The 13829-nt window shown below is 40.6% G+C and overlaps 1 protein-coding gene across 3 annotated transcripts in view; it reads left to right on the forward strand.

Moving 5' to 3' along the window:
• Window positions 1–766: 766 nt before the first annotated feature.
• DICER1 (dicer 1, ribonuclease III) overlaps window positions 767–13829 on the forward strand; it is a 63252-nt gene continuing 50189 nt past the window's right edge. For 2 of the 3 annotated variants that reach the window (XM_074542414.1, XM_074542416.1), the window contains exon 1: window positions 994–1133. The gene's annotated coding sequence lies outside the window, so the exon portion shown is untranslated. Of the gene's footprint in view, window positions 916–993; window positions 1134–13829 lie in introns of those variants that run through there. The other variant, XM_074542415.1, reaches the window with a different exon arrangement.

Raw genomic sequence — 13829 nt, forward strand, 5'->3', positions numbered from 1 at the left:
AGCACATGAGATCACAGGAGACTCTCACTTGATCCCCTGGCTTAACACAAGTGTAACTCATTCACCTCTGCCTGAAGGGTTTTGGTGGCGACGAAACCTTACCCTACACCAGCTGTTTAATTCCAGATATTTCAGGGCACTTCTAAAAATATTTAGTAGTAACATCTACTAGATCAATGGAGTGTTGCCAAAGTACTGGAGTGAGACCAGTGCTCCAGGCAGGCAACAATCTGCCTCACGCAGTGACAGAAGGCAATGCTGTCTTGGGAGCCCACACAACCGAACCACATTCAGCTGTCCTTTCTTCTTCCACCTTCTGGGCCCTGCACCAGCAAGGACTGAAGGCTCCCCAGTGGAAAAGTGGCTCTTTGCCCGTTGGCAGGGAGGTGACTTATGGAAATGGCCACCAGTTGTGGAAAGGTGGGATTTTTGTTAGAGAGCAGCTCAGCGCTGATGAGGGAGGGATCACCAAAAGGGATCACCTTTTCCCCCTAGGGCCTGTAGTGCGAAAGAACAACCCCATGCCCCCACATCCGGCACTCCGTGACGCTCAATGGCACAAGGAGCGAAGGCCGGGCCCTCGGCCCCCCGCCCAAGATGGCGGGCACCGCCCTCGCCTCAGCGCCCCCCGCCCCAGCGCGCGAGACCCGCCCGCCGCGGGCACGGCCGAGCGTCCGCTCCGCTCCGCCGGGGGAGGGGCGGGAGCGCGCACGCACGTGAGCGCCGGCGGCTCTCCGGCAATCGCTGTATCCCGCCCTCCCATTGGCCGCTGGGCGAACCTTTCACCTTTTACCCGGCTGCGGCCGCCAATCGCCTGCGTCCTCTCATAGCGTGTGGCGATGCGGAGTGTGCGGACTGCGCAGGGCGGAATTCTCGGAGCGGGGTTGCGCCGCGGGCGCTGGGCGGCCCCCGTTGGTACGGGCGGGAGGGGCGGAGGCGGCGCTCTGTTTGCGTAGCGCCGGCCGTAGCGCAGGGGCAAGGGAGGGAGGGGGAGGCCGTCCCGGGCCCAGGTGAATGGAGGGACCTGACAGCTGCGGGGACTGAGGCGGCGGCGGGGAAATGGCGGCGGCGGGAGCACAATGAGACGCGGCCTGTAGTTGGGAGAAGCGCCGGGCTGGGTCCGGTCCGAGCAGGTAGGAGATGGCGCGCCGGGAGCTGCATGGCGGCCGAGCGCGGGTGTGTCGCGCCCGCTGGCCGCAGCTCCCGTGGCCCCGGCGCCACCGCCCGCGGGGTGGGATGGCGGCAGCCCGTCCCTCCCTCCCGGGGCCCGGGCAGTGCTGCCCCGCCTCCGCCCCAGCGGCCGCCCGCGCCTGGGCCCCGCGATCGGCCTGGGCAGCTCCCCCGGCGCTGGCGGGGCCCGCTCGGCCGGGCCTTGCTGCGGCCCCGCTCGGCTTTGTCTGTGAGCGGCGCCCCCCGGGCAGCCGCGCCGGAGCCTCCCGGGGCTCGGGGCCCTCCCGCCGTGTCGGGGAAAGCGGTGCCGGGTGGTGAAGGAGTTCAAACTCAGCAGTGCTGATGTTAAAGGCGGCATAAAAACGTCTTGGCTCTTCTTTGCTTCCTTTCCGTCCTTTTCCAGGGTAAATTAAGGCAGCGTGATTAAAGGCAGACCTTCTGCTATGTGGATGTGCGTGAAAAGTGCAAGGTTAAGAGACATATTTTTGCACGGGACTTTGTTGCTGTGTTAGGTGATATAGATGTAGCCCGCATGAGTAGAAAATAGGGGTGATACTCATATCTAATAAAAAAGAGGTATTTTTTTGTGTGCATTATGCTTAATAAGAATTTAGTGTTCAATAAAAGTGACTCTCAAAGTGAATAGTGAATCTCGGTTACCTGCTGACAGTCCAGAGGATGTTTGGCACTTCAGATCAGCTTTGAGTATTTTTGATGTTAAGATTTTGGTCTTCAAATTAGGTGGTTGGCTCAAGTGGTGAAAGTGTGTAGGTTGGAAGATTGTCTTCCGTTTTCTTTCCGTAAACGTGTTAATCAAAAGTTACCTTTGCAGACACTCAGTCTGCCCTGTATTTTATGTGTTTTCTTTAAATAAGCCACTCTGGATGCTCTGTTGAAATGCTGACTGCACGTGCGTGTTCTGTAGGTGGTGCTTGTTTTAGCAAGTTCATACAGACACTAACTGAAATTCATTTCATAACTATTCATCTCTCAGAAGAGTCTTTCTTATTGTCTATCTCCACACTGTGGTCCATGAGCTTTGAAGATGCTACTAGCAGTTTTCAGCTGGAAGGTGCTTTTTTTGCATGTTTAATAATTGGATTGTTACTTTATTAATTGGTAGGGTTAGAAGTATGTATATATTTATTCAGAAGCGTTGACCCTGAATTAGCTGCTGCTGTTCTTCAAAGCATCCTGATAATTCAGTTCTGTGAAAGTGGCAGGTCAGTGCTTGGCAGCCACAAAGCAATTAATACGAGATTTAGCAATTAATTGAGAAGGCAGTGACATCAGTGTGTGATTGTATAAACCTGTTCTCAGCCCATGTGTTTAATATTAAACGCAGTTTGGGTATTTTCTGTTTATCTCCCTTCTAATTTAGAAAGGTTGTATTAGGCTAGGAGAAGTGTAGATGGAGAATTGGCTAGGGCTTTTCACATGAGGAAGGACGTGCCAGTGAAGGGATAACAAACATCACAGAGGGAGTCATGAAGAAAGTAGAAGAGGGAAGTGTTGATTGTTTGCTTGTTTCTCCTGTTTTTGAAGGATCTCTGTATCCGACAGACTGAACACAAATGTGATACTCCTTTACACTGTGTGTAACTGACAGACGTGGTGCATCAGTCTATTTGGAATGCCAGAAGTTTACCAGACGGTTGAAACAATTAATTTGTAGTGAAATTCATCCCAGGCTCTAAAGAGCAGAGGATCTTTTCAGTCTTGGCACACACCAAGGTGGCTGGTCCTTGGAAGGTGCCTTCTGCCTGCCCTGCAGTTACACTGCTCCATACGTGTCCTCCACTGGTTACTGGTAGGAGGAAGCCAACCAAGCTGTTTTGTCTGTTATATTACACTAATGTTTTTCTAAAAGTTATACTTTTTTCTTTCTTTCTTCTTAAAAATACGTTGTTCATCTGTAGCATACAAATGGAAAAAACCCTAAAACCTACTATTCAAAAACAGATGTATTTTCGTGTTTTTTGGGGTTTTTTTGTAGACAGTACATATTTCTCCTTTCCCACCTCAAAAATGTGCAAAGTACTTTGCCACTTTTTCAGCAAGGTGTATGGATTTGCTTCAGCACAGGTGCTCAGAGTCTGAGTGTATCTGATCTATTCTGGCTTTCAGTATGAACTAACTAAATGTGCATTGATCTGTACTGAATGCAAATTACTGCAAACCAAATGAAAATACATGCATTCTGAAAAGAGCAAGGAGTTATTAAGCAGAATGGATAAAACAGCTGAAATAATTTGATTTCTCTTCAGATAAGCTCTAGAATAAAAGTGAGAGCAAGAATTCAGGAAGATTTTGAAAAGGATTCTAGGGCTTTAGGGTCGATGAGCATTACAGTAAGTGTGAAGACTACAGACAGATTTTTTTTATTTTGGGGCAGAGGTTAATCTATTGATACAAAAATTTTTGCCTTTTTTGCTTTTATATATTCTCTATACTATTTACATATATATTTGTAGCTCTGTAGCCTTTTATTGCGTTTGTAGCTAGTATTTTACCTACTCCTTTGGACAGAAAGACAAGAGAAATTCCCCAGTGGCACCAAGCCCTGGGGGTCCAAGGCTAGGTCCTCTGGGAACTGCGGTCAAAATGACTTCTCCAGACACATTTTTATGAACAAAGTTTAGGTATTATCCTAGGGGGAGTTTCAGAAAAAGGTAGAACCAGGGCGGAGTTGCCTCATCACCTATGTCTCTAGTTGGGGATTCTTGTAGGTGATGCTAATTTCTAAACATACAGAAATTGTATCTGCTTTATTTTATGTGTGCATCTTTGGCACTTTTCATCCAGCATGCTGTGCACCATAAGGACCCTTGTAAAGGTGACCCCTTTTTGTCACTTGTGTCTGGTTTATGATTTTAGGGCCAGTGAAAAGGCATCACTATCAGGCAGCAAGTAGAGCTTCAGAACATTCTGAGATAGATTGTTGTGTTGTCCATAATTCTCTCTGACCTTTTTCCCTCTCATGTAGGCAATGCAGACTAGGGAGTGTGCTGAGCCTGGTAGGTTGTTGGCAGAACAGCAAGGTGGCTCCTGTGCCCCAGTGCCTGACTGTGACCAGCCACTGGCCATCACTTCCATGTGTTCAGATAAATTCTTCAGACTAATAGAAGTTTGGTTTTATTTATATAGATACTTTTAGGAAGTGCTGCTTTTAAAGAAAATAAAAGTGTAATTAGAGTGTTGTGCAAAACAGGAGCTTCTGTAAAATGTTTGGAATGTGTTTTTAGAATGCTATGTCCTGAAGGCTAAGAATAGTTGGAATAGAACAGAAAGCATGATTTTGCTTTACACCTTCCTCACATCTATTTTTTCATCCTTTAGCCTTTTGTGAGTACCTTATGTATTGTGATAAACCAGAAGAGAAGAAACTTGTTATATAGTAAAAACTAAAAGTTCATTTTTTAGCTGAAGTTAGTCTTCGTTGACATTTCAGGTTTTGGTGTCTAAACTGTATTGACTGGGGGGATATGGTGGCTTTAGGACTATTACTAAAATAAACATTCTAGAAGACTTAATCTAGAGAACAAAGTAGTGCCCACTTTAATGTGTGCCATATAATAATATTAGGTAAACTCTTGGTTTTGATAGTTCTTGCATGCTTATCTAGTAACATAATGCATGTTCAGTAGTATATTTGGAATTCCCTTCTTATTTCTGCTCTGTATTGCGGACTGCATTGGTTAAATCAGTTTTCCATTGTATTTGTTACCTTCAAAATAATGCAGTCAAGAAGCAGAGAACTGAAACTCGTGTCAAGGAATTTACTTGCTTTGTTTCACAGCTGGAAGTGTTGAAAGGCTGTTCAATGATGGAGAAGAGAAGAAAGGGCAATATTTTGCAGTTTCTCCTGTTGTAAATACTCCTGGATCCAAGAGACTTCAGTGCTGCTTGTTGTGGGCCTTCCTTGAAGTGCAGTACACTTGCCTGTTTGTGATCTGTGTTTTGGTTGGCATAGGTGTTACTAGTGAGTTCCTTCTTACCAGGACAGAAAATCAAGAGTTCTCTCTTGATCTTTGGTAGTGGAAAATCTTGGTTTGCTGTGCGTTCTTCTCTTTATGTCAGTGACTCAGTACTTCTGTGCTGTAAGCTGGCGGGATCAGTTTCTGCCCATGTTTTAAATATTCTGTTATTCTTTATAAAGGATTCATTCCTTTGGGTTCATTGAATGAGTGTGAGAGATCTGAGGGGCACCAGGGTGGTTTCTGACTTGAAGGGTTGGTTGCTGGAAACAGGTGGTCAGTTTGGGACTGACCCAAGCTGGCCTTGGGATTTCTTTGTTTGTTTTAAATATCAGTATCATTGTGTTTTTTCATTTGTTTAAATGCACACACAAACATAAAAAAAAACCCGACCCCAAATGCATGTTTGAACCAGCCCCTTATTGTTAGTTATTGAAACCTGATTTCTGGTGCCTGTGTCCTCTTTTGGATTCTGATTCTTGATAATTTATCAAGCCATGTAGCAGCCTTTTCCTCAGCTGAGATGCTAGTAAGTAGCTGGGTAGCAGTAAAGAAATTGGTCTTAAATATAAGAATTTCAGGATTCTGTTTTTGAAAACTGAATTGGAGTTTTAGGCCTGCCCACTTATTGATTGCATAAATCCCTTTTTCTTAGGAAGTGAGGTAAATACATTTTGCTTTTCAAAGTTCATTTTTTTGATTCCAGTGAGGTGATTTAGCTATGCAAGCATGTCTGGGCTGGCTACCTTTGCAATTCATGTTTCTCTTCCGTTTGCAAAGTCTCCTTGGTTTCTGATCTAGACCAAATTCCTTACAGCTTTCTTTGAACTGTTACTGGCCTTTATGATCTTTCTGCTCTATATTTTTTGTTCAAGCAGAAATGATTGAAAAAGGCTTAGCTATCTATCTAAAGATGAAGTTGCCTTGTAGTTTGTAGTAAAAACTTCTAGAAGTGGTCTGAATTCTAGACAGCACCCAAACCATAGAAGGCCCAGCTTTTCTCACTAAATTTTGGCAAGTTAATTCAGATATTTTTGTTTTCACCTCCTCTTTTGTGTTTAACTTTCAAGTGCATAAATAAAAGGCATTTTTCAGATATTTATATTCTGCATACCTTAAAACATTCAAATGTGTTGAATCTTACTTCTTAACTGGGGCTTTTTGAATTAATAATATTAATTTTTAGTATATCTTCTTTATTCAGGATATTAGTGTCTGGGATCAATCTTAAGTAAGACTTTTAATTCCTCACTGAAGCTGTGTCTTTCTGAGCAGGCAAACTTGTTCTTTGCCATATCTTCATGGTCAATGGCTACCAGGCTTTGTTTCTGGAAGAAGACATACAATGAATGGGCTTACAATACAAGCAAAAGTCTGGTCAATTTTTTTTAGTGACCCACAACCTTTGCCATCTTTCAACTAAAATTAAACACCCATATTGTCAACTTGCTACATAACAGAGGTCGTATCCCTTCTTAACAACTTTAAAATTTGTTTTGGGGCAAAAAAAATCTATGCTTCTCCCTTTGCCCCCAGCTACTGAAGATAATTTTTCATGGTTCTTGCTGTCTAACATAGTGCTATCTCAATGACCTCCAAGACTGTAGAAACTAAATTTCTATTGGAGATAGATAATGAGCATAAAAAAACTATACTGCTTCTTAAAACAAAAATACCCCAAACAAGCGCACATGTAAACCTCTGTTTCTGGCGTGTGTTTTTTGGGTCCTCAGGATGACATGTGTGTTCTTGTCATTTGTTCTTCTTGCTGCTTATACTTTCCTTGTTTGTGTGAAACAAAGTAAGAGGAAAATTGGAATCTGAATGTTTTCTACCAGTTTAATGAACAGAGTCAGCATGAATGGCAGAGACTATAAGGGGGAAGTGACAGAAGCTTGTTACTGAGAGCCATGGGATTATCTTTGTATCTTTTTCATTGTTTCTACAGTTACTGCCAGTAAGGTCTCGTGGACAGCCTCACAAATTTTTACAACTTGTAAAAAAAGCGTGTGAGGAAAGTTTTTCTTTTCTTCATTGTTCCTAAAGAATATTAAACTCTAAAGAGAGATAGCAAGCTGTGAGTGATAGGGCAGCAAGAAACTGTCTGTATACTTTCAAAGATTATAAATCAAAACATAAAAACATACCCAGGTATTTCCAGAAATGTATACCCAGTCTATCCATAGGTTTATATAGTGAATAGATAAGTTGATTTGTTTACTATGCAATCAATCACAATGGCTCCGAGTTAATTAAATCTTCCACTGCAGAAGTGTGGCTGTACCACCTACTGAGGGATTTGAAAGCAATGGGTTTGAGGCATGATGGGTGATGAAGCTCTGGAGGAGAAAGTGTGTAGGTTTTAGGAAAGTAATGCATTTTTATCTTCAAGTATTTAATTGAAAAAAGGATTGGAGGAATGCCAAAGACATTTATGAGCTCCCTGGGTCTTTGAAAGACGTATGATCAACTTCCAGGAGATGAGCAATTTTCCCTGTTGTAGTCTTTGCATAGTTAATGCTTTGCTGTGTTGAAGTTAAGAAGGTAAACCTGCCTTGATTAATAGTAAGTTATCTGGAAAATGGTCTTCTAATGACTATGTGTTGCCTAAACTGAGTGCAGGATGAGTTTTTAGTGACAAAACTCATGATTCATTGAAACTGTCTACTGACCAGTTGTTATCTCAGCAGATGAGGGTCTGCAAGGAATTATTGGACAATTTTGGGGCATGTGGTGTCCGGCATAAGGATGAAGCAGGTGCTGATCTCTGGCAGGCATTTGGAGTAGTGTGCCCCAGTGCTACTAATGTATTCATTGCCAGCTGATAGGAGTTGATCAAATCCTTTATGGGTTAATCCCCTTACTGCAGTCTGCTGCCTGTAGGTGTTTCCTCTGGCACCACTGAAATCATTTTGGACCACAGAGGAAGAAGTTTTGGGGTTGGAATTTTTACTGATCTCTGTAACACAGTTCAGCAGCAGTTGGCAATAGAGAAAAGAAGCTGGTGTCTGATTTTAAATTGCACAGTCAAAAACCTGTTGAATCCAATTTCCTTGTTTTCTGTAATGAAGGCGTTCAAGTGACTGTCAAAGTGGATGGCAACCTCCTCCTCATGGCAGCTCTAATACTCCTCTGATCCATATCAACTACTTAATTCAGCTGGCTGAGCCAGTAGAAAACTTGCCTAGGTCAAGGGAAAAAAATTGCACTTGGTTGTATTGTCCTGAGCTATTTTTCTGCCAGAAAGTCAGACAAGTATCAAAGCTGTTAGAGAAGGGAAGGAGCAGTGACAGTGGGGCTCCTTCATTGAGCACTAGGTCATCATCAGACTGGAGCTGCAGTCTCATGAAAGCTAATCTCTAACTACTACTTCTCACCAATTAATTAAAATAATTGCATCATGTTTTTCTCAACTTTATACTTTCTCTCTTGCTGTTAATAGCTGCTGTTATAAACAAGTGTGTTATGACAGTAGTTTTGTGGGTTTGTGCATGAAAATCAGTTGTGGTAAATCCAGGATAGGCACAAAGTGAGGGGAAAACTATGCTATGAAAATTAAATTTAAAAAAATTGTATTAACAACTTCATTTTTTTTACTAATAGTACTTCTTTAGCAAGTACTATTCTGAGATATGAACAACTTTTAAATAAAAGTAACTATAATCAGTGCAGTAATCAAGATGGAGCACTTAACAAGACTAATTCATCTAAGAAACAGTTTATTCTGTGTGTTTTCTTTCATTCTGTTATGGTCTGACTCGGCTGTGGTCACTTGGGAACAGTTGTGGGGGCAGCAGGTAGATGGAGGAGAGAGTGAGTGATGCTTTGGGGGTGTAACAGTGCTTGTACTAAATGCATGGTAAATGCAGGAAGCCTTTATTATACAGTGTTTTGTCTTGCTGCTGAATGAAAATGAAAAAAAAGTGATAAAATGAAAAGAATATTTCCTGTGCTTTGTTTACATCAGGAATTTATTTTTCTCTGATTGTTTTGGAAACATTTGTACAACCAGCTGCAGATTTTGATAAGCATATTTGGGGAAGTAAAAGTGAAGTATCAATCTGGTGAAATGATGGGATGTAAAACCTCTGCACATGCCACATTCTTAATCCTACTAAAAGAGGAGTAATAAGGTCACTCTTCTCGGTGACAGCTTGATCATAAGGATTTAAGGCACTCTTCCTTTTCAATGTACTTCATTGCTTTAGTTGATTAGTCTCAGTTTCTCTCGCCTCTTGTCTGTGCAACAAGGTCAAACTTAATTTTTAACTTAAAAATCACATACCTTTAAAATTTTATTTCAAAACTACTTTCCTATTACAAGTCTTAGAAGCCTAGATGTTGGTTTTTGGGATTTTTTTTTTTTTTACTTTAGTGGTTAGGGTTTTTTTTTTCACCAGTCTTAGTATGTATTTGAAGTAGCTTAAATTGTAAATTAGGAAATTATGAAAAAGGTAATTTCTTAAAATCATTAGTTAAAGAGAAGTGAGAGACTTCCTGTTCAGTGTTGAGAAAGCAGTGCTGAGGAAGAAGAGAGAAATCTCCATTGAAAGTTAGGCATGTAATCTGCTTAAGTCATTCTGGAAGTCATCAATTACCTGCCTCTTTAGGCATCTTAATGCATCTATGTATGCCTGCTCAAATAAGCTGCTCATTAGCTGATGAAAGCAAATGATTAGTCAATGAAATTGAAAGTCACTTGTATTTAAATATTTATTCTGAATAATTTCAACTTTTATTATTATAAATGTAGTATAAGTTTGCATTAATTGAGTTATAAATTCTTTTCAAATACACCAGAGTATGCAGGGGGAAAGTTGTTCTAAGTAATTCAGTATAACAATTAATAAGGGTAATGGTGTGATTGCTGCAATGTTGATGGCTGTGATGCTATTCTTCTACTTAGTCAGATGCCTGTATAGTGAATCAGTCTAAATGTTACCAATATGGATGCAGTCATTTCTAAGGAAAACTATAAAACCAATGTAATTTCCCAACTAATAGGGTAGTTTTGTAATAACCCTAGATTTAAGCTTTCCTAGTATAAATCTGGGATGCTTACCAGTATGCATCAAAATTGAGGATGTTAATACCTCTGATTTAATTGGACTTGCTGTGTTGACATGTTAATGGTGGAGTAATTAACTTTAAAATGCTTGATTATTCCTTCTTGATAAAAGAAATTATTTGGTATATAAAGAGTTATAGTAAGGTTTGGGGGTTTTATATTTTTTTTTTTAAATCTGAGGTATCTCTGCTTTTCCAAATCTTTGCATTCATGTCTTTTTTGGTTTGCTTCTAGAATCTTGCACCTTTGCTTTAATTCCCTCATAACTAATTCAAGTTCTTAGTCGCTTGCATGCTCCCAGTGTTTCTTCTGATCCCTGCAGTCTGACTGTGTGTTCATTACTGCTGCCCTTCACTCCTGTGCTGCTTCATGGATGTCTTCAGAGAGTGTGGACTTGCTTGATTTCTGGAGAGGCATAGTCTGACCTGCTGGAATTGGTCATCTGCAGGGTACTGTGAGAATAAATGTGGGTAAGAAAGTACTCTTAGTGCAGTACTCATCATGAAGTGAAAGAGTTGATACATGTTCAGAGCTGCCCAGACTGGAGGAGTGATACAGTGATAACTGTGTGAGTTGGGATGTGAATTTGAATTTTGTTTCCCCCATTCAGAATGGAGGAGATGAGTTCTACTGCTTATCTCATTCTTCTGTCCTTTCAGGTCATTCCTTGTCAGTCAGCAGGAATGTGCCTGCCAGGCTGTTGCTGTGTTCTTCTGGTTGGCCTTAATAGATCCAAAGTAGGAGCTGAGCACAGCAGCAGCAGAAAGGGGAGGTAGTCCAGGCTCTGCCAATGCAGCTGCTGGGCAGCCTCACAATTTGGCTGCATTTTTTTTCTGAAAATTGAGAACTACTGAATTAAGAAAACACCTCAGAGGTTTTGCTCATAGTTGCTTGATGTTGCTGCTTAATGTTGCTGCAATCAAGCTGCTGTACTTCTGGTAATTAGATGATACTAGGCATAATAATTGGTGGTTTGGCAACATCAATGCAAACTGTAGCTAATGTGGTAAGTACAGGAAGGAATTCTTTCTTTCACTTTGTATTTTCTGGTTTTTAATAACCAGGATTTGTGGAGCCAGTAATCTTGAATACAGCAAAATCTGCACTGTTATTTTTGACAGGAGTCTCTACTCAAACTTGTATGTTTGTGTTCTGCTCTGAAATGCAGAATTACTGACTGAATTACAGGACTGTCTGTTAATATTACAGAAGTAAGGAACTCAGTTCAACTAATGGCTGTGGACAAGGGTCCTGTACATATGTGTGTCTTTTTTAATGTAATATTGTGTCAATAATACAAACAGGGGCTGGAATGGAAACCAGTTTAGGAATATATTAATTCTGAGTTGTGCTTAGCGGAAGAGTTAATTGACAGGTTTAGTACTAAAGTAACTTTGTCATATTGCTTCCAGAACCCAGCATAGTGTCAGAAACCTTCAGCTGCACTATTTACAGGGATTTAACTCCTTTAAAACATTATTTCTCAGGCCTGAGTAGTTTTAGATAATAAAATAAAAAATTGAATTAACAATAATTTAGTTTCTCTTTCCTTTAAATTGCCTCTATAATAATTTTAAATGAGTATTCAGTAAATGCTATATCCAGTATTTACAACTGCTTTAATGTCTGGAACAATCCTGTCATTTGCATATCTGGGAATGCTTTTGTATATATGCAGGAATAACTCTCACTCCATTCTGGAAAATTAAAGGTAAAAAGTTACCTCCACCTTCATGCCTCCCAAATATTTTTTTAATGATTGCTGTAGCAAAGCAGCTTATTTCAGGTTTTAGTGCTTTTGTTAGCATTCAGTCAGCAGGAACAACTTACATACATTTTTTTAACCCACATAATTAAGAGTATCCATCACTATATTGTGTTAGCAGACCTAATGTAGAAAATTGGAGTAATACTGCCCTGAACTGTAATCTACATTTGGCATAAGGGAAGGATACCTATCAATATGCATTCAGAGAACTCTCTCAAGGACACCTGTTTTCTCAATTTATTCTTTTTAATCCTGAATTTGTTCTGCTACTGAGCAAGATCGATGGATGGGTCTGTTTTCTGATTTGGATCTCTGCAAGGTTTAGTGGTGCTTAGTTGCAGCAGGATTGGAGCTAAGGGACCTTTATGAACTGGTTAAACCACCTCCTCTTTTAGCAGTGAAGTGTGTTTGACCTTGTTCCAGCTTTCATGGTTGATCATAATATGAAAAGCTCTCAAAGAAGGAAAGAAAATATAAAGTTTCTCAGTCAATATTTGGACACCTCTGACCCCATATATCGGGGAAAAGAAGCTGTCCACATTGCGTTTTGTAGAGCTTAAATATTTTTATTTTTCAAGTTCAGTTAGGATTCCATGTTTACTCCTAAACCTAAGAATTTGATTTAAGGCATCTATTAAAAAAGAAGCTTTCATTGAAGATAAAAACCTTTGGAGTTACTTAGCACAAGAGGAAGTCCTCAAGTCTGTACAAATCATTCCAGTTTTTCCTGCCAATTGCTCAGGACTGACAGTACACAGAACAAACACGTCTTATCTTGTAGGTATTTTTACCACTTTGCCTTAAATAAGGGCTTCAGCTCTTCTGTCACTACCTTTTTGCCAGGTAAATTGTTGAATATTTTTGATTCAGCTTCAGTGTTGTGTCAGTTGTTTTGAAAAGTCAACAGTGCTCCAGATAACCTGTGGTATGAAATTGCTGCATGAGGCTTGAAGCATTATACTGGTAAAATGTAATATTTATGGCTTCTCACCACTTTTGAACCCCAGCCAGTGTGCAAATGTTTGCTTTATTGGACAATATTGAAAAATAAAGATTGCATTAAAAGATAAAAGCTGTTAATGGGTAAGATCTGCTGAAGTCTTATATTATTTTAACTGTAAAGAACATGAAGGAATGCTCTTGTTCTAGTCTAAGTGTGTGTATTTACATAGAGGGAAATAACTATAGCTTCTCCACTGTGGAATTGAGTCACATTATTTTACATGAGGCACATTTATTCTGCTCGTGTCTTGTGTGAGAGCCCTTGCAACACTCTTGGTTTGCCACAGAGCATTTTCATAGGATTGTAGAATTCCATATGATTTAGGGAAAAGACCCCTAATATTCAGTTATCAATGTAAGACTGTCCAGTCCACCCAAAACCATGTCCCTAAGGGCCACATGGACACATTTCATTAAACACCTCCAGGAGTGTTGACTCAACCTGGTTAGCATCTTCACCTTTAGGTATTCTTACATATTCCAAAAGAAAAACAAAGACAAACCCAACAAGAAGCAAACAAAACACAAATAACAACCTAGTGGGCCTATGGAAATGTCTTTGAAAGTTAATTCACATATTTTCCTTCAGTAAAATAATCAAGTATGTTTTTTTGTTGTTGTGGGTTTTTTTCTCTTTGATGAATTCTCGACAGCTGAGGAGCTTTGAATGTCCTCTGAATTTGGGAAGAAAAAGGTTTCTTTGTACTACCTATTTTTATTAATTTAATACTGACTTTATCCCAGCTTCACATTAGAGAAAATTTCAGTAGTGTGCCTACAAGTTCACTTCGGGGAAAGGCCACGTGAAGCCCAGTAGTGTAACTGGTGGGGAGTTGTTCTTTTT

This window comes from Zonotrichia albicollis, chromosome 6 (genome assembly GCF_047830755.1).
Source record: "Zonotrichia albicollis isolate bZonAlb1 chromosome 6, bZonAlb1.hap1, whole genome shotgun sequence".
NCBI classification, from domain to species: domain Eukaryota; kingdom Metazoa; phylum Chordata; class Aves; order Passeriformes; family Passerellidae; genus Zonotrichia; species Zonotrichia albicollis.